This window comes from Excalfactoria chinensis, chromosome 2 (genome assembly GCF_039878825.1).
Source record: "Excalfactoria chinensis isolate bCotChi1 chromosome 2, bCotChi1.hap2, whole genome shotgun sequence".
In the NCBI taxonomy this organism is placed as follows: Eukaryota; Metazoa; Chordata; class Aves; order Galliformes; family Phasianidae; genus Excalfactoria; species Excalfactoria chinensis.
In genome coordinates, this window is record NC_092826.1 from 135,141,149 (window position 1) to 135,160,995 (window position 19,847).

The following is a 19,847-nucleotide window of genomic DNA, read 5'->3' on the forward strand; positions in this document are numbered from 1 at the left end:
ACTCCTGGGTTTGTACAGCTAGCTGTGCTGACTTGCACATTTTTATATAGTGTGGGCTTTTAATTTCCATTGTTTATGCTGACATGGTTTCTTGGACTTTGGTACTGCTAGAGCAGAGTTCAGGAGACAGTTTTATGGAGGACTAGAGTATTGGTTTCTATGACAGATTCTCTATGATCGAATTCAAGTTTTCAGTTCAGCCAATTAAAGTTGTCATCTGTATTTTCTTATGTAAAATGCTGACTAAAGTTGGCTTTAAACGCTTTTAAGTGTTGAATGATGAAGCTGTCAGAGTGGAGTCGTTTCAGGGTGTATAGCTGTTCACATGGTCTAAAGGCACTGTGTTGGTAGTGATGAACTCGGCAATATACTTGGGCCAACCCAAAGCTTGGTCTTCTTCTAACAGGCCCTCAGTGAGCTCTGGAGGCATGCAGAGCCTGGCTTTAGTGCATGTCCTTCAGGACAAGGATGGTAGCAGTGAGGTGATTTCAGCAGTATCATCAGCTTAATTTAGCTTTGAGGATGAGTGCATTTATTTTTGGCTGGAAGAAGAGCGTATTTACCTTAAAGCTCTGCTAGTTTGTCTAGCAACACCAATCAACACAGAAAATGATTGTACCTTTCTCCACAAACCCTCCTTCCTTTAGTCAAGATCCGTATTTCTACTACGTTGCTGAGGATTGCCCTTCTCACATGCTGGAGCTGTCTGCTGTGGCCACAGCCTGGACCAAGATCCCTAAGCATTGCTTGGCCACACAAGGCAAGAGACATGTCGGAGGTGGTGGTCTCCTCTCCCCAGTCCTGGTTCAGCCACTACTGGTGCTACATCACCAATCATGCTCAGGAGCTGTTGCTTCTCATCTTTTTCTCTGTTTCTGTGTCTCCATCCAGTTCCCCCAAGTTCCTGCAATGACTGCATTTGAAGATGTATATGCTGTTAAGAAAACAAAAACAGTTTAATCTAAAGCCCACTACAAATTACTGCACACAAGCCAAGGGTACTGATTAAATATATCAAGACGAGTGAGGGTGTGGGTTTTGGCAGCCATGTAATGAATTGTGATTAACTGTGTAGTCACTGCTCACAGGAGAATTATAGTCTGGGGAAAGAAAATGGAACACTTGGTAGCAAAGTAATTATTTAGATTCCACTATTTAGAGTGCTTAGACAGACAGAAAGGGGAAGCAGAGAAAGAAAGGGAGAAAACGGGTACTGGTGGAGGTGAAGAACAAGGAAGGTGAGAGGCACATCCACCAGCAATCTATGTAAGCACAATCAGACCATGAAACTGGTGCTGGGAAGAGGAGAAAAACTTGAAAGCAGAGAAACATTACACAGCATTGAAAGTCACAGGCAGAAAATAGACAAAGTAAAACTGCGGGGAAGATTGCATTGTAATAAAGAAGAAAGAAACTATCTGGTATTACAATAGCTGAAGCACTAGGAAAATTTAGAAAAAGATAGCTGAATCCAGACAGCAAAAGCATGTAGGAAAATTGAGAATCTGATTAACACAGCATTGCAACTTTTCTTTGGAATATGAGGGAAATGCTGAATATTGCAAGAAGTGCAGTTACAGAGAGGTAAAAGGAAACATGGCTATGGACACTCAATCACAGTCGAGGGCAAAGCAGGGCTTGGAAGGGAAAAAAGCAAAAATTATATGCAAGGACAACAGGGTTTTGTGCTAATTACTAAGCATGAAATTACAGACAAAAATGCAGCTCTAGGAAAAACAGCAGCTGTACAACACAATATGGTGATGAAACAATGCTTGTAGCAATAGAAAGTCACTTGAGAGGAGAAATTGTATCCACAAAAACAAAGATGACAATAAAGAGATTAACAATATGAGAACAAGTGAAGATGAAAATATTTGGGTAAGAGAAACAGTAACAATGACACAGAACTCAGTGACAAATCACAAGCTCAGCTTTCACAGGGTTTCCTTGTAGTTTGTATAAAAGAATTGCTTACAGCAGATGTCCTTCCCTGCACCTCTGTGAACGCACGGATTTCTTTTAAGCCTGTTATTACTATTATTGCTAGCACTATAGGAGGCTTAATGTCCTCAGCCATGGGTCGTGTCTCCATCTGTGCTACAGACTGTACAAACAATCAGGGCAACTTTATGATGTATGGTTTGACAGAAGTTGATCAGCAGGTGAGGCAGTGTGTTCTGATAAATTCACAGCTCGTTCAACAGTGCATTTCTTAGAAGTACAATCACAGAATCATTAATGTTGGAAAAGACCAGTAGGATCATCTAGCCCAACTGTCAACCCAGCATCACCATGCCTGCTAAAACACATCCTCAGCACATCTCCACGATTCTTGAAATGTTCCTGATAAATGCCTGTGGTCTGGACACCACAGTAGTTAGGTCCATATTTGGTACTACTACTGGTCTGCTGAGTAGGGTATTTGTTCAGTGTTTTCTTACACAGACTGATAGCTCCCGATGAGCAGAGATCCCATACAACCTATGGTTTCAAAGGGCTGTGGATTGCTACTGAAATAAAAGACCTCATACCAGTTTTTTTGTTCTGTTTTGACTTAATGTTCAATCTACAGAGGAAAACTAGTATGAAGCCAGGAAAAATTCTGCCCATTTAAACTTTTTCTCAATGTAGGATTTAAGATCCCAGCAAAACATCTTCAGAAGAGTATATACAACTTGCAAACAAGAAGCTAAATGACCTGACAGTAAAAATGCACCAGAGTTCGCGACAGAAACATTAATTAAAGAGTCTGGGCAAGGATGGAGAAGGAATGTGAACAAGACAGAAAGCTGTTCTCACAAAATTCTACAGCATTTAATTGTGTGGCAATGTCAGAAACAAAGCAGCACCTTTCTTCAGCTGAGAGTAAAGAAGATGAAGGACAGTGGGGGAGAAAATCTTAACACTGTATTAGGCCATGGCACTACTTTGGGCAACATGGGAGAAGCACAGAAGCAAAACCAATTCTTTTAGTCAAGAAGAGCAAGTAGATAACCCAAAAGGAGAGAGGTACGATGGGGAAGTAGACCAGAGATATTGTTGATGTATCTGACAGTTCAATCTTTCTTGTTTCCAAAACTTTATGTATACACACTTTAAGTAAAGATGACTTCTCTTCTTACACCTTGAAGAGAACGACTGCTGTATTAACACTTAATATAACTCACAAGAAGCCTTTAATTTCCTAAAAAAACAGCAAATCTTTACATTGGGATGCCACCTTATCAAATACAACTTACCAGTACATATAAAGCACACAGTTGCCCACATAGAAAGCAGGTCCCCATCTTCTCCAGAAAACAAGGAGCACGTTTCTGAGGAGCAGCACCAATCCCCAAAATGAACAGAACTGAGGGGGATACCTCACTCCTTACATACCGAGTCCCAGATTACAGTCAGTTTGTCCTGCCACTGGCACAATTCATCTGGCCTCTCAAATTGTTTCTGGCTTCAGGAAATTGCAGCATTTTTGCAAAAAGTGAAATACAGTAGATATGTCACATTGTACCAGGCCAGGGAGAGCCTGAAATTACAGGCTGTTGTCTTAACATTGGGTTTCACAGTATTAAGATTTTTTTCCTGAGAACTTTCACATTAATGGCTCTTGAGCTTATCATAAATGACTGGAAAAGGTTAAAAATGCATGACCAGACAAAGTCTCTGCTGACAGAACTGCAGTAGTCTGTTATTAGTGCCAGTAGTGTTATTACTGCTCTTCCACCTTAAGACTTCAGCAACTCCTAACACCCCACCCCTGCAGTGAGGCATTCAGATAAGTCATTGCCATAGAGTTCTAGACATGTAATAAAAGAAGAGAAATCAATCCACGTACTGCACTTATGCCATGTTATCAGCTAGAAAACAGCTGTGACCAGTGAGCACATTTAATTCTGCTTCACAGGTTACTCATTCTTCAGAACCTCACAGCTAATGACAGACACAGAGGTGACTGGGGCTCCAGAAGACCATCAGTTTCCATGCAAAAAGCATGGAAGTAGGAAAACTGATAGTCCTTTGGATTTAGTTAGCCAGGTTTGGAACAACATTTAAACAGCATGACTCCCTGCCCCCCTAACTACAAGCTAAATTAGTGTTTTAACCTAATTTTCCTTAATAAACAGCTTTGTTTACACAAGAGCAATCCTATTTTAAAAAAAGTGTACTCTTAGTGGAGGTTGAAGTCATGACATTCAGAGAAAACAGTTAGTTCAGAGGCTAATTCTAAGGGAAAAAACAAAGCGTAAAGGAAACTGATGGTATACTGGAGCCCCAGTCACCTCTGTGTCTGTCATTAGCTGAAAGTGAATTGCAACCCAAGTTAAGAGCACTTTAATGAAAGGGAAGAAATAGCTGCACAGTGCTGATAGAGCACCAGCTTTTCATCTGACAGAAGAATTTGGTGAGTGTGCCTGTTCATTTTTTTATTATTTTTGTACTTGCCATCTCTGACCCAGATTCTCTGTAATCAGCCTGTGATTTCAGCTGGCTAAGTAAAGGCACCGGTAGCTAAGCGAGTTGCTGCAAGTTTCCTTTAGACTCATTGGCTATCTAGTCAATGGGGATGGAAGAAAGAGAAAATTATTGTTCTAAAATAGATAGCTACAATAGATCAGAAGGCCTCCATTCTGAGCATAAGATTTTCTTTCCATTGACAGCAAAGCATCCCTTCATTTTATACTTCTGTGCACATTTGTTTTTTGTTTTGTTTCCAGATTGGAAAGAGCCAGCATTGTTTCTGCAGAGATTTGTGCATCTTTCCCATTTAGTCACTGTTGTGCTTTCAGGTCCCCATTTCCTGCCTATGAACAAGCCAAACAGGCCACTTCAAAATCAACAATGGCAGCTTAAGAATAATTGTGTATTTCTAAGAGATGTACATAGGGTTGATCACAGGCTGACATCCCTCAATGGACACCACTCTGGAGGCTGCTTGGATTTCACACCCAAGGCTCTTGCTTGCAGAAGTTCACCAGAGTCTGGGAACAAAGCTAGAGCAGAACGTTCCCAGTGCAAACACTGTTCTTGACACAGCAGTCCTTGTGCTGAACCAAGTGCTAAGTCTACCATCTCTTCTTCCTCATCTCTAAAGTCATCTCTTGTCTTCTGCCTTAAGAACTGTGAGCTCACAGATGATGCAGGATTCCCCAAGCTGGTATATGGCATTTCTTATTCCATAATGAAAGTGCAATGAAAGTGCAAAGCCCACCCTCTCCTCCAAAAGGCCTTTTCAGCCTCACTTGGACATTTTGTCATTTACATATCCAAAAAAGTGCAGCCCCAAAAGGGATAAGGCTTTGAGGATTTGACACAGTCTCAGTTATCAAGTGCTGACACATAATTAGAGTAAAAAACAATTAAATGAAAACTCATCCGCTTTACACAAACTGATTTCCCAGTTTTACAGTAGTAGTGCATTAGGGCCATAGAGTCCCACATGAGAGTGAAAGGAGAAACAGCAACAGGAATCACAAAATGAAAGACGAAATTTACATCTAAGATGGAAAATGTGCTTAAGAAACTATAATGGCACTATTTCTAAAATATTGTCCATCTGCTATATGTGTTGGTGCTTACAATGTGCCAAGAAGAGCATTACAACTGGGTAACAAGGGAATCAGAGCTGGAACTCAAGCCCTGGGGAAGTTTCTATTTTTTAGTGCTTGTAACCTAAAATCTGTTTATCTGAACATCTGCTTCATTAAGAGATATTGCTATGCTTTTCCATAGCAGCAACAAAGGGCTTCAGAAAGCATTTTGCTATCTTTTTTTTTCCCCTGCCCATGTCCCAGACCCCATTCAGAACTTCTCTACTACAGGTCTACGTCTCAGTGTGCATTGTTGGCTTTCACTGTGTTACCCAATGAATGACGGCAATATTGTACTCCAAGGAAGCATTATGGAGAGCAGAATGATGATTTCTGTTTTTAAAGTAACAAGCCAATTTATTGTTGCCTCTGTTGTTGTGAGAGACCTTAAACTGGAAAAAAAGGAACATCTGCAAATAATCTGCAATTAACAAGATACTGTCAATGCCCTTGCTCATAATCAAGTTGAAAAGGCTGAATTCCAGGCATGGTTATGGAGTCCTGTGCTCCACTGAAGAGCAACTGTGCAACAGAAGCAGACATTTTAGCCATCCCTCAATCAGGATTGGAAACTCTACTTTTTCGATATTTCCTCTTTCCTTCAAGTCTTTGCTAAAAACTTGTATTGCACATCCTCTTTTAACAGGCAGGCCTCCTAGTTTTATCCTCCTTAGTTGTTATTCCAATCATTTTTCTCACTTATCTTGCTTATTGCTTAATTTGCCTTTGATTTTCTACTTGATGACCTCCTGCTCCATTGTTATATTGTGAAGCCTGGCCAATGACTGCAGTATTTTTAGGACAATACTATGGATGCTCAGTCTTCACAATGCTAGATTATTCAGTTACATTTAAATGTAATACCCGGAACAGACAAAGTAGATTGCAGCCAAGGCTGCCCTCCCAAGAAAAAACAAAACAGCAATTGCTTACAAAAGAGCTAGGATTATCCAACAGAAGAGTGAACAAAGTGAACCAGACCCTGCAAATGCAAGCATGCATGTTGGCAACACCCTCAATTTCATTTCCCTGTCATTATGCAGCACCTAACGTACTGGGGACCTGAATTTATGGCTGCAGTTTCCAAATGGTACAGAAGTAAAAACATTCATCTAGACAGAAATGTAGATTTCAGTGGTATAATTCACATATATTTGCTTATCTTTCAGCAGACATGACTTGCTGGAGTAAAATGAGTGAATGTTGCACTTTACAGACTGATCATAAAAGTAAAGCAAGATGTATCTTTAGCCAGCACTTACCGGCAACTTTTCCTTTAATAACACTTGGCAGAAACTCAGTCAGCCTCCCCATACTTTGATGCAGTTTGTGCCAAGATCATCCAGTCAGCCAAAAATTAAATGGTGTGGACACAGCCCCAACATTCTCTCTGTGTTCCTACACAGTCACGGAGAAATGTTTGTAGCCGCGTTCAGTGATGAAGAAAAGACATGGAAGAGCATCAGCCATTCCCTCATGCTTACTTATCTCCCTTTGCAACTAGATAGATGATCAAAAAATCAGGCAGCTTAGCTTCTAACTATCAGAGCCAGATATTCAACTTGTTTATGCTCAAGAACTCTTCAGACAGTGATGATGCGAGACAGATTGTTATAAATGAAAACCCAGACTGAAAGAAGACCAAGTCCCCACAAATTTATGATTTCCCAACAAGAATCTTTGGGACCTTAAAGTCAGTGCAATTTTTTTCCCCCAAATTTTCTTTGAGAACAATAGAATTTTAAATAGTTTTTCTTGTTTTTGCCTGAATCTGTTCTTTTCAACACCCGCTTTCCATAATCTGTGGATTTAGTAAGCTGTAAAAAGTGTGTTCAATGACACACTGATCTGCAGAAAAGCTCTCTATCTGTGAACCAGTATCACCAGTTCTTCTGCCAACTGACATCCTAAAGAATGAAAACCCCAGTGCTTAAAGCAGCTTATCAAAGGGCAAAGCTCTCTTCTTTTTCAGTCAGAATTTTTAATGCTTGTATTTGTACTCTTCTCTACTGCTGCTGTTCACATCACAACTCAAATGAAACTATCCAAGCACTTTGTCCTTCCATCACCCCCTGCTAGGGCATGAAGAGGAGAGACATTTGCAGAGATTTTTCCAGTGGCTTCACAGAATCTCACAAATGCTTCACTAGCTTGTCTATCCCACTGAGGTGTTTTGCTCTAGTGCCCATTTCTGCAGTAGAGCCAAATGCAGCAGGAGGCAAAGTAGAGAGCAGAAAATAAGCAGAAGAGAGTATAGCATGAATATCAGTAAGAGCTTCCAAGCAGGAAATGCTCCTAATTCATGGGATACTCTGCGAAGACTGGTGGAATTTAAATGTGGGTAGCGTATGAATGTTGGTAGGAAAGATGCGAGGTGTTTTTACAGACTTTCCGAAAGGTCCTTTATCCAGAGACCTGTAGAAGTAACTCTTACAAATAATGACCATGGAAACATTAAATCACTTGAGTTGGCAGGGACCCTTAAAGGCCGCATAGTCCAACTCCTCTGCAGTTAACAGGGATACCTACAGCTCTGTCAGGTGCTCAGATCCCCTTCCAGTCTGACCCTGAATATCTCCATGCATGGGGCATCCACCACTTCTCTGGGCAGCCTGTTCCAGTGCCTCATCACCCTTAGTGTAAGAAACTATTTCTTCCTCCTTGTGCAGTCAAAATTTCCCATCTTTTAGTTTGTAGCGGTTTCCTCTTGTCCTGTCACACAGACCCTGCTTTCTTAGAGCTCCCCTTTAGATACCAAAAGCCCTCTCTTGGGTCTCCCTGAAGTCTTCTCCATTCTGAACAGCCCCAGCTCTCTCAGCTTGTCAAGCCCCTTTGTCTGGCATGGCTGATATGTGAGGTCCCAGTGAGCAAAGAAGCCATGTTCACAGAACCATACGTTGCTGTGTTACAGCCAAGGACAGCAAGGTTTTGCCCTTACATAAACTCACAGTACCTAGAATTTTTCATCCATATCTTTATTCCCAACAATATCGTTTGCATACATGTCTTCTCTCTTCTATTGCATGATTTGGCAAACAAGGAAAGCATCTTTTAATGTGTCCTGAGAGTAACAGTACAGCTGCGAAGATGATTGCAGAGGCTAGTGGTCTGGGGGGATTGCCAGGAGCCCTCTGGTGACACACCTGGGTCACCTCACAGCAGCCACTGCTAAAGCAGGAAAGTGCCCAGCTGGGTTATTGTAGAGTTGATGCGTAGAGCTGACAGGCAAAGTTAGCCTGTGGAGGGACTGCAGCTGGAGCAACACTAGAAGGAAAGATGACATGAGATCCATGCTGGCAACAGAATGCAATAGGCAGGACTCCAACTGGCCATTTGCAGCACAAGGCTTCCTGAGCAAGAAAGGCAGTTTTGCATTTGCATGGGCATCTGCTCTCTCTGTCCAAGGCCAGAGGCATTTAAAGAGCAATATTCCAGAGTAGACATAGGTAAATGTTTATGTCACTAGGCAATGATTTTTCCAAAAGGAACTCTACAAAATTAGACCCATTCATAATGTCCTTATATTTTGTTTTCTCTATTTGTCCATGCTTTATGTCAACATGAGTATTGCTGCATGGAAGTCCAGCAATTATTTGTTCCTAGATACCAGTACTTACTGATCCACAGCATTTCCTGGAAGTTACTTGGGAAATATGGGAGCTGCTTTTTTGTTCCATATTGACAATCAAGAAAACAAAACTAAACAGTGAAGCAGGAAAATCTGGGCATTTAATTCATTACCTTTAACAAGAAATTTATACTGCCCAAAGGCACGCATCAGAAAGACTTTGTTTCTCTGATTTTTTCCCCCTTCCCTCATTCTTAGATAATCCAGATGTCAAAAATTCTTTGGTATTTGCACAAGTGGCCATAGGCTCAGTGTAATCACTGTGCTATGATGCATCACACACTGTAGTACAAAAGCCCTCCTCTCAGATGCAACACAATGGTGAGTATAATGAGTAATGGAAACCTGTTCAATGGTGGACTTTTAATCATAGGATCATTATTAAAGTTGGAAAAGACCACTTAGATCCTTTAGTCCAACTAGCAGCTCATCCCCACAATGACCATTAAACATGTCCCTCAGTGCCATATCTACCCTGTTCTTGAACACCTCCTAGGATGGTGGCTCCAGTACCTCCCTGGACAGCCTGTTCCTATGCATTACTACTCCTTCTGAGAGTAATTTTTTTCCTAATCCATGAAGTAAGGACAGGCTAGGGAAGTCGTGTGTTGTGTTAATCACATCACTGGTTCATGTACAACTCCATACCAAAAAACATCTGTGCTGTGACCATGCTAGTCCAGGTGGACAGTTCTGACTCATCCTGGTAGATGTGGAACTGAAACAATACTGAAAAAATAGAAAACAATACCAGGGTCCCCATCTACCAAAACATGGAGTTGAACAGAATGAAGTACCATAAGTACTCTAGATGATAGTCACATAACGGTAAGGGAATGAATTAAATGGTCCGGTAGTCCACTCTGTCTCTAATCTCTGTGACTATATGAGATATATGACAGAAGGTTTTAAGAGCCAATAGTATTCATAGACAAGGTACCTTTCATCAGACTAGAAAGACAAAAATAAAAAAAATTAAAAAAAAATTGAAAGGTGTTCTAAAAAAAAGAAAATAATAATAATAATAATAAACCACAATAGCTGTGCCCATAAATCAATTTGTTTAGATTTTTTTTTTTTCCTTTTTCCCAGGCATTTGGTTAAAAGTAATTCACCAGAAAAGGCTTTAAGAAATGTCTCATACAATGGAGAAGCACAAAAAGCACTTTGCTGCTTCACTGAAATGCTTAAGATAAATTTAAACGTGATCATTTTTCAGCTGAACAGTTTTTGTCTTCGTAATGAATAAAAAATTGGGTAAAGAAGAAAAAAATCACTATATAAAAAAAGTATTCAAATCAGAAACCAGGTATTCTGATGTAGTAGCCAAGGGCATTGAATACGTATGTTTTTTTGCAGCCTATGGCTACATTTTCCATTTATTTTAAGTTTGCTTGGCAAAAACAGAAACGATAAGAATAAGTTACGGTGTAAAGCATCTCCCCCACTGGTAATGCCTGCTGGTTTAGACACTCAGATATGTTTGCTTATGAAAGCTACATGTTTTTCACTGGTGCAACTTGAATGCTGACTCATGCTTAGGAAAACCAGGATATTACATCTTTCAATAATAAATAGGGATCTCATCAGTTTAAACCTCCCAGAGCTTTCATAAAATATCCCAAATTGGATGGGACCTGTAAGAATCATCGAGTGCAATTCCTATTTGTTTCTTGGTGACATCACACAGGGTCTAGATCTATAGAGGATGGTTCCCCCAGTCCCAGTGGCAGCAGCAATGAAGACAGACTGGTCCTCTAGGACTTGGCCCCTCTCTTCTTCCTGCATCTTCCTTTGTTCTTGCAGTAGCATTCTGATGTGAATCTAGCCCAACCCCATGCCCAGCATATCCCAGAATGGCACAAGAAGCCTTTGCTTTGACTGACTACTATTGTTCTGAAGATTATAAGACATTAGGAACTACTTACTCCTTACAGACTCACCTTATCACTGAACAGCACAGAGAAGTCAGAAACCAGGCACTTTAACAAATGCCAGCTTAGTCACGTTTCATTTCTTCTATTTAGCAGACCTGAGTATTATTTTTTCTTACAATGAGGTAGTTGAGAACATCTGTCATGTATTTGACTTTTAAGGTTATAATCATTTGATGAAACATTAAATGAAAACTGCAGTGATTCAGTGTAGTTGAATAATGAATATAATATTAATCCTCACTCAGCCTTTAATGAAACAAGCACACACACACTCACACGCACTTTTGCTTCCCCTGCTTGATTTTTCAAAACCTTTTCCTTATGCCAGTCATTATTTTAATACAGCAACAGCAGAATGCTTCTGTCTCTTTTCAGTACAGCTGCACAATCATTCCTTATCACCAGCTTGCAATGAAGAGATTTCTGTTACCCAGAAAAACAGTGTATTTTTCAATCAAGACAGCCTTTTGTTATATTATAGGTACTAGACAGAAGGAAAGGCCTCATGAAAAGTATCTGTGAGGTCTGTTTTCCACCATTAGAGGTTGTACCTGGAAATGAAATAGATCCCACATATCAGGTCAGGCTGGATATATGGGAAACAATATTATTCAAGTGAACTGGGACCCTGTGATGCATCTGGTGCCAAAAAACCAGAGGGGAGTATCAGGTCAGCAGCAATTTATTTGATGAAATCTACCAAAAGGATTGTCAGAAAACCCTTTTTCCCACACTTCTATCTATTAAGGGAGAGTTACATTTTTTTCTTACTTCTCTGTCCCCTATAATTTGCTATTACCATATTTTGAAGTTCTTCACTGGCTCATAAACTACAAACCACTAACACTGTCAAAGAATCGTAGAACAGTTTAGGACCTTAAAGATCATCAAGCTCCAGCTCCCCTGCCATAGGCAAGATTGCCCCTCCTATCAGTCCTGAGGGGCCCTTCTAACATGGCTCTGAACAACTCCAGGGATGGGGCAACCACAGCTTCTCTGGGTGACCTGACGTCACCTTGTCACCAAGATTATTTCTGTAGCTTCAGTAACAATGCACCTTCTAAAACTCAGTGGTTTATACCCTGCTGCCCATAAGACCCTGGCAAGTCAGAAAGTTGTTTCTCTGGAATCAAAGTGAAAAAAAGCAGACTTGTTTTTCTTTAGTAGACATAAATTTGTACACCTCTCTCTTCATCTCCAGGGAATGGTTCCAGATTAAAATGTTGAAATAGAAGTGTTAACAGATAGAAGATCTTCTAGTAAGCAAATAAGAATCTTCCATCCACCAAAGATGGATTCAGTTGGCTAAATGTAGCTCTCTATCTGCACCTCAATGTCTTGAGCCACTCTAGTGCCCCAAAGGCAGCCTTTGCTGAGCCTCCTTCAAAATCAGGCACCTACTTACTGTGAGTAGTAGCATTTATCTGTAGGTGCCTGTTTCTCTTACTGATTTAAAGCCCAGGATGATACCGTTGGTGTATAAAGCAGTGTGAGACTGGATCTACTTGAAGTGACTGGATATAACTGGGATCAAAAAGCAGCTCCTTGTTCCACCCAAAGCAGTTTGTCATCCCTATGTCCCACACAGAACTGAAGGCAGCCAGGGGAGTGTTGCTGCATATTCCTCACCTATGCAGTACATTCATGATTCATTCTTAGCTCAGTTATCTGCACAACACAATCTGCCCCCGGGCATAAATAAACACACTTGTCTCATTGGAGAACAATGGGAATGACAAATGCACACAAAGCCAACCATCATTCTGTCAATGGCCCTTTTGTAACAGCATCAATATTTTAAGCATCTACCTTGGCTCCATTATGGAACATGTGCCTCTTTCTCTGTTTTCTCAAACAAAACAAAACCAACAACTTTTTTTTTCTTTTTAATCTGCCAAAAAAGTATTGTGTAGATTCAGGTAAGTTGACTGCTTGCATACAAACTGAAATGAAGAGTTTGATATCTTCAGAAATAGTCCTGCACAGCTCCACAGACCACTGACAAGCTGTGCTCAAAAGGTGACTAGAATAAAAAGAAAACCAAGCAGGAACATTTCCAAAGTGCAGAACTGCTGCTGAAGTTATTCTTAAACCCACAAGGCAGCTGAGATAGTCAGGTTATCAGGGATTACCTGATTACTGTTCTACTCTCAGTTTGCATACCACAGCCAAATCTGTGCTGTTGGGTAGATGTTAGCTACTAATAGTTACTAATAACAAAGACCTCAGCTGCAGGACTTAGTGGATTGTGCTAAATGAGGGCCTCTTGAAGCTCTGTTCTCCAGCAGATGAGACAGACAGCTGACGGGCCAAGGGCAAGAACAGCTGAGGAACCTGGACAACTGATGAAACCAGTAAGTGAGATATGGCCTGCCTTCTTCTATCCATCTCCAGCTTATACAGCCTACCTTCTAGTTGCTGCTGGTTTTCTGTTGTTTGTTTGTTTGTTTTCCTGTAGTTGTTTTTTTAAACACCCATAATAATAATGCAACTTGTCAGGAAAATGAAGTCTGTGGCACACTTTGTGTATTGGAAGAATTAACAGTCATGAGTCAGAGCAAAGTGTGGGACAGGTAAATCTGACAGAAGATAAAAGTATGAGATGACTTTTTAGGAGCAGATAAATGTGTCCCTGACCCACATGCAGAGAAAAGGCACAAACAGCACTGCAGAGACATCTGGGAAGTAGGAACCAAGTGGAAAATTTCCTATCTGCTGCTTTTGTTTATGATTTAAGCCCTTCAGAGCTCTGCCCATGTGGCTGCATAAGCGGTAACATGTGGCTGCATAAGCGGTAACGGGGTCAGAACTTCTACTAAGGGTCAGATTAAAAAAAATACGAAGTGTATTAAACTTCGAAATAATGCCAAATAAGGATGGGCTTTACCAAATTAAATAATAGAAAACACATCCCAGTAACACTCTTGTGGTAGAATAGTTAAAGGGCATTGGCTTCTGGAAACCATGAACTATCAATAGTGGTATTCCTTTGGCCAGTGTGATCTCAGGCTAAGATGGCTAGCTCACTGGTGTAGGAGTCATCATAGTCATAAAATACCTGCCCAGCTCAGAGAACTCAATTCCATCTGTACACAACTACAGTCTTGTTGTGTCCTTCTCAGTGCAGTATATTAGGGCTAACAACACATTGCATGCCTGGCACATCAAGAACAGTGTTTCAGTTGTACTGTCCCACCAGAAGTGAATGGGACCTTGCATCCCCAAAAGAGTAGAGACTGCCCCTTTCAATGGCAGGCTGAAATTTCCTTTGCCTAAGACAAAAGAGAAATCATCTTATACCTTTGCCATCCATGTTTATCCACGATTCAGTTAGACAGCACCTTGCTCCATATACTGGCTTCCATCACTCAACCACACAGTTATTCTTGGATTATGACATTCACTGTTTTTTGTAGTTGTTTTTTGTTAATAGCCAGAATATACCTGGAATCTTCATGGCCAGCGCTCCTGTTTCAAGTTATTTTGGTATGTGACATTGTGCCCGTTCCCATCTTTACTTTTGCAGAACTTAAGTATATATATACTTTCCTTTCACACATTTAGGTGAAAAAATCTAATAAATAATACATTAAAATGATTTTTACCATTTTTACTGTGATATTAGATATTAGTCTTTACTGACAGGATGTAACTGTCTTACTCTATTTGATAAAGAGCCTAATCTTTTGAAGTCAGACGTATGGGGAGTTTCTGATGGAATCAGAGCGCTGATAATTACATAAGAGATTGTTTTCAAATGTTTTATTACATTACTAATGTAAAACCAATGAGCAAATGCAGACTAATCTCAGAAGGCATATGCAGAAGAGATGGTTTTTCACTACCTGAAGTAGGATGTTCTTCTGCTGGCATTCTTATCCACCTTTTTAGCCTATGAAACTCTACCTTTTGGAAAGCTACATAGTGAATCTCATTGGAAAAAAGGAGTAATATTTCACAGTTTTTCATTACCAATGGATAAATTGGCATGGTTAATCTGTAAGCAAACTCTGCCTTGGCCAGTGCAAGCTTGAAGAAGCTGAAGACATGCTCACTTAGCTGTGTGGATAAAGCAGCCTCTGAGATCCTTGGCTGTAACAACTCCCATGTTTAATCCCATAGAGCATGTACTGCTCTCCTTGGAAGATTATTGCTCCCAGTGACAGCATTATCAAGGCCCACTAACAGCCTCAGCTGAAGGAGTTCCTTGTGTCTCAGCTAACTTGCTTCTCACCATATATTCTCCATATGTCAGTGACTTTCTGTCCCATACTTGTTCCCACATCTTGTTCTTGTGCCAGGAGGTATTTGTCTTACTCAGCTGGATAGCCTTGAGCCAGATCTGGGAAAAGGGCTATCCTCAAATCTGATGCAGGTAGGAGCTTGTCATCCCTTATGCTTTGGAGGTCTCAGTTCTACCTGGAGACTTCATGGCAGTCTTCTCAGAATTGCATGGCCAGTTTACAGAACTTAACAACTTAAGTCTTGTCTATGGTGCCCTTTTTCACTAAGCATCTTGACATTCTAACAAACTTGTATTTTGCTTCATTATTCCCACACATGTGCTCTACAAACCACAATTAGTACTTGTAACTTTTTTCTTCAGTAATCAGAATGCCCTTGGGCAGAAAATTAAGAGATTTCTAAAAGATTTCCCTGGAGTTAGGAACAATCATTTGTGGTGGGGCTTTTTTGTGACTTTTTAAAATCATTATTATTATTTGGGGGTGTGCACTGCTTTGTTTTGTTTTCAAAACAGCTGAAATGATCGGAACAACCTTATAGCGATGTGCAGTGTTTGGGATATGTTCAGCAAAAATGTAGTGGCATTCTTTGACAAGTTTTAGTCACAAGTATTGAGAATCTGTGAAAAGACAAGCTGAAGGGCACAGCCATCAAACACCAACTCATTAACTGGAGTGCAGACTAGAAAGATCTTAGAAGAACTTTTTAACCGTGGCATTTAGGTTACTACATTATGTCTAGTGACAAGAAGAAATGGCAGGAATGTAAAAGAAAATGAAGCATTCACTCTCTTCCAGTCTACTGTTACCAGTTTTAAAAACCAGATCATCAAACAGAAAAATGTATATATATCAAGGAAACACTCTTTGACATGTTCAAGGACATGTAAATGTTAATAGCTCCTGGTGCCCATTTCCTGACACACTAGTTGGCACTCACTGCATGCTACGGTTTCATAAAAATAGAAAAGGAGAGAAAGAGAAATTGAAATGAAAATAAGAGTTGCAATGAGAAAAGGACATCTTTGCTGCTGATACGTCCTTCTTGGAAATGTTTTCTAAATGCAACTTTCTTCTCAGTCCTCCACATCCTGTCTTGTGATGGGCATTTCCTATCCCTGCTTCCAAAGCAGCTACTGAGTAAGGAAAGAATTTTCCGGTGTTGAAGAATTCAAGGAGGATTTTTTTTTTTTTAATCAATTTTTCCTAATTCTTCAATCTGCAGAATTTGAAGAAGCCCAAAACTTCTTTCTTCTTCTAAGAAAGTCTGAACTAGTAGGGTTTTTTTTGTTTGTTTGTTTGTTTGTTTTTGTACAGTAGGATGTGAGAACATCATGGTGAGAGCCTCTAGAGCATCAGAATGTCTTCAAATGTCAGGAAGAACTTGATGACCCAGCAAATGCATACATTATGCAAATAAATATATAGACTAAATTTTCAAGCTGTGTCTCAGGTAAGAAAAGAGCATACTGAGGAACACAGCTATCATCATCGTGTTTTACTGTCAGAAAAATTCAGTTTGCCTCTCCTACATTCCAGTCCTACTTAAATGACTGAGATGAAGTCAGCATCTGCCTCCTGCAGGAACATTTCCCAGATTACCACTGTATGAGGAGGCTCTTCCCAGCTGTCAGACAAGGTCATCCTCCCTCTTCAAGCAGTTCCATTTCTTTACTCATGCGTATATCTTTGGTTGACTATAGAAGGTTCTCCCCTTCTTGGGGTGACCATGGGGTAGGAGGCAGACAATCAGCCTGAATCATTTGCCATCTGCAGAGCATTTGAATTGCAACTGTGTTGTCTGCTTTTATAGGATCACATAGGTCAACATTTTAAGATATTAATAGAGAGATAAGAGAGGTACTTTTCAGCATTTTCTAAATCACTTAGCACACTTTGGAAATGAAAGAAAATTAGCCATCAAGGTGCTTTGTACACTCCATTCAATGCCATCATGTCAAAACACCCTTTAATAGCCAAACTGCATTTTGTCTTAGACAAAGTATACATATATATATTTACATAACTTATATATATATATTCTTTCTGTGAGAAAAGCATAGCTCAGTGGTTATTTAAAATAACTGAGGCTTCTTGATTCTGAACGGCTCTGTAAGTCAGGAGGAGGAAAATAGAGGCAAACTCTTTGTACAACATTTCCCTTTGAAAAAAGGAGCAAAACCTTTCCAATATCTACACCCTCATAATCACAGAATCTCACCAGGCAATATATGTGGTCCTCCTTAGTCTCTTTCATGGAACTTCACACTTAATTCATCTCATATGTCATCCTACTCACTTCCATTGTAGACCTTTGTCTGTGGAGGACAGTTCTGTAATACAGCACAGCTGCTCCCTTTCCTACTTGCCACTAAAAAAGAAAACTCTTTTGGAACCACATCACAGACAAAACATAATAATTAGGAATATAACGGCATTGCCATTAGAAGCACCATGAGCACATCCTCACTATCACATAATAACCATTTTTCCTTTGTGGTTTCCTCCCAGCAGCAAATCTATGGCTTAAAAATAGGGAAGATAAGTCTTTCCTGACACCTGAGATGACTAGAGATTGTCCCAAAGTAAGAGATTAAGTTAATTAAGTTTTTATTTGCTTTCTGTAAGTGGAGATTTTGGATCAAAACTATCTCCATTCATCTGAAAACAAAACAAAACAAAAAGGATTAAGAGGGGCATAATATTTTTGCACTACTAAAACTTTTAAGAAAAATAGTCATTGATTTTCACCAGCTTGATGAGATCTGTTCTTCTCGTGCTTGCCCTAACCACCACCAGCAATGGCCAGTGTGACTGCTAAAGGCAGGGAGCACTCATCTTCTGAAATTCTCTTCCATGGATTTTTATGAATCTTCTGCTTGTCTGTCTCACAAACTGGATGCTACACACATTTCATGCAATAGTATGATGGGGAAAAAAAATAAAATAAAATAGAAAAATGAAAAGATTCAAGGAAACTCACTGTGCTGTTCCAGATAAACAAGCTTAAATGTAACATTATGTAGAAGAGTCCTACTGAGATTTGCTTCCAGGTGATTAGCAATGATATAAAATCCTATAATCCTAAGCAGGACAGGGAAGGATGTAAAGGATAGAGAATTTGTGCTCAATTCCTCTTCAGGGCTTCATTTCAACCCTTCGACTTCACTAGTTCCTCCTCTGATGCAACCTACAGCTCTGGGTATGCAAAGAGCAAACCATGTAATCAAATTCATTATGTATTATTTGTTGGCAGTCTTTGAAGATGACTTAGCTTCCCTTGCCAGATATTTTTTAATTGTTTTACTACTTTTCTGCTTTAAGGAGATGCTGTGTTCTGCTTTTTTAGACCCTTTTTTTTCCCAGGCTGCACACACTTTTGCTTTTTAGACTGATATTTATCACTCTGTGTTTATCTTGTAAAAATAATCCATTCTCAATCCTTGTAGCTATTAATTCTTTCATCTTTTTTCCCCTTTGCTTCACCTGCAGTGCAATGCTACGTGGTTTATATTCATTTTTGTGCTATTATTTGCCTCAAATATGCTTCGCTCTGTTGCTTGAATTGTTTTTGACAGTTGAACAAAGGAAAGATGTTAATCCAAGGAGCCTATCTGTAGAAAGTGCCATTAAACAAGAACAAGAATGTCTGTGCAATTTACCCTACCTGAAGATGCATGGTAAAAACTGGATATTATCACACTGATGAAGCCATCAGCACTGGGGAGTCACAGACTAGGTTGTTTTATCTGCTTATCAACCAGTTGGAAACTGCTACATTATTTCTGCTTTGGACTCTGAAGAATGAAGTCAGTGAAAATGCAGTGGGTACAATTGTAGGGAGACATCCCCACAGAGTACAGGCTCACTGGGGCTGGATGTTCATTTAATGCAACTACCCAGCAAAGGGGGTCGCACATATTCAGCCCTGTTCTGTTTCAACGCTTGACCACCCTCATGGTAACAAAGAAAAAATAAAGTTTCCTAATGTCAAAATGGTATTTCGCTTATTTCAATCTGTTCCTATTGTTCTGACACTGGGGACCACTGAGAGTTACCCAGCTTCATCATCTACATTTCCTCCCTTCAGGTACAAACACTAATAAAATCCTCCTGAGAGTCCTCATCTCCAAGATAAGCAGTTCCAGGTCTTACAGCCTTTTCTCATGTAACATACTCCAATTCCTTAATTGCTTTCATGGCTCTCCACTGGATTCTCTTCAGTTGTCCTTGTGTCTCTTGTGCTTAGGAGCCCCAGAAAAGTGTCAATAACACAGCAATGTTTCAGCTGTTGCTGGGCAGTAGCTGTGCAGAACTTAGGATGTTTCAACTCAAGGTATAACTGAGGGAAAGGAAGAAGGCAACACTGCTGAGCAGGGGCTGTTGTAATAGGCCAGGGGGAAATGGTTTCAAACTAAATGAGGGGAGATTTAGAGTGGATATAAGAAGA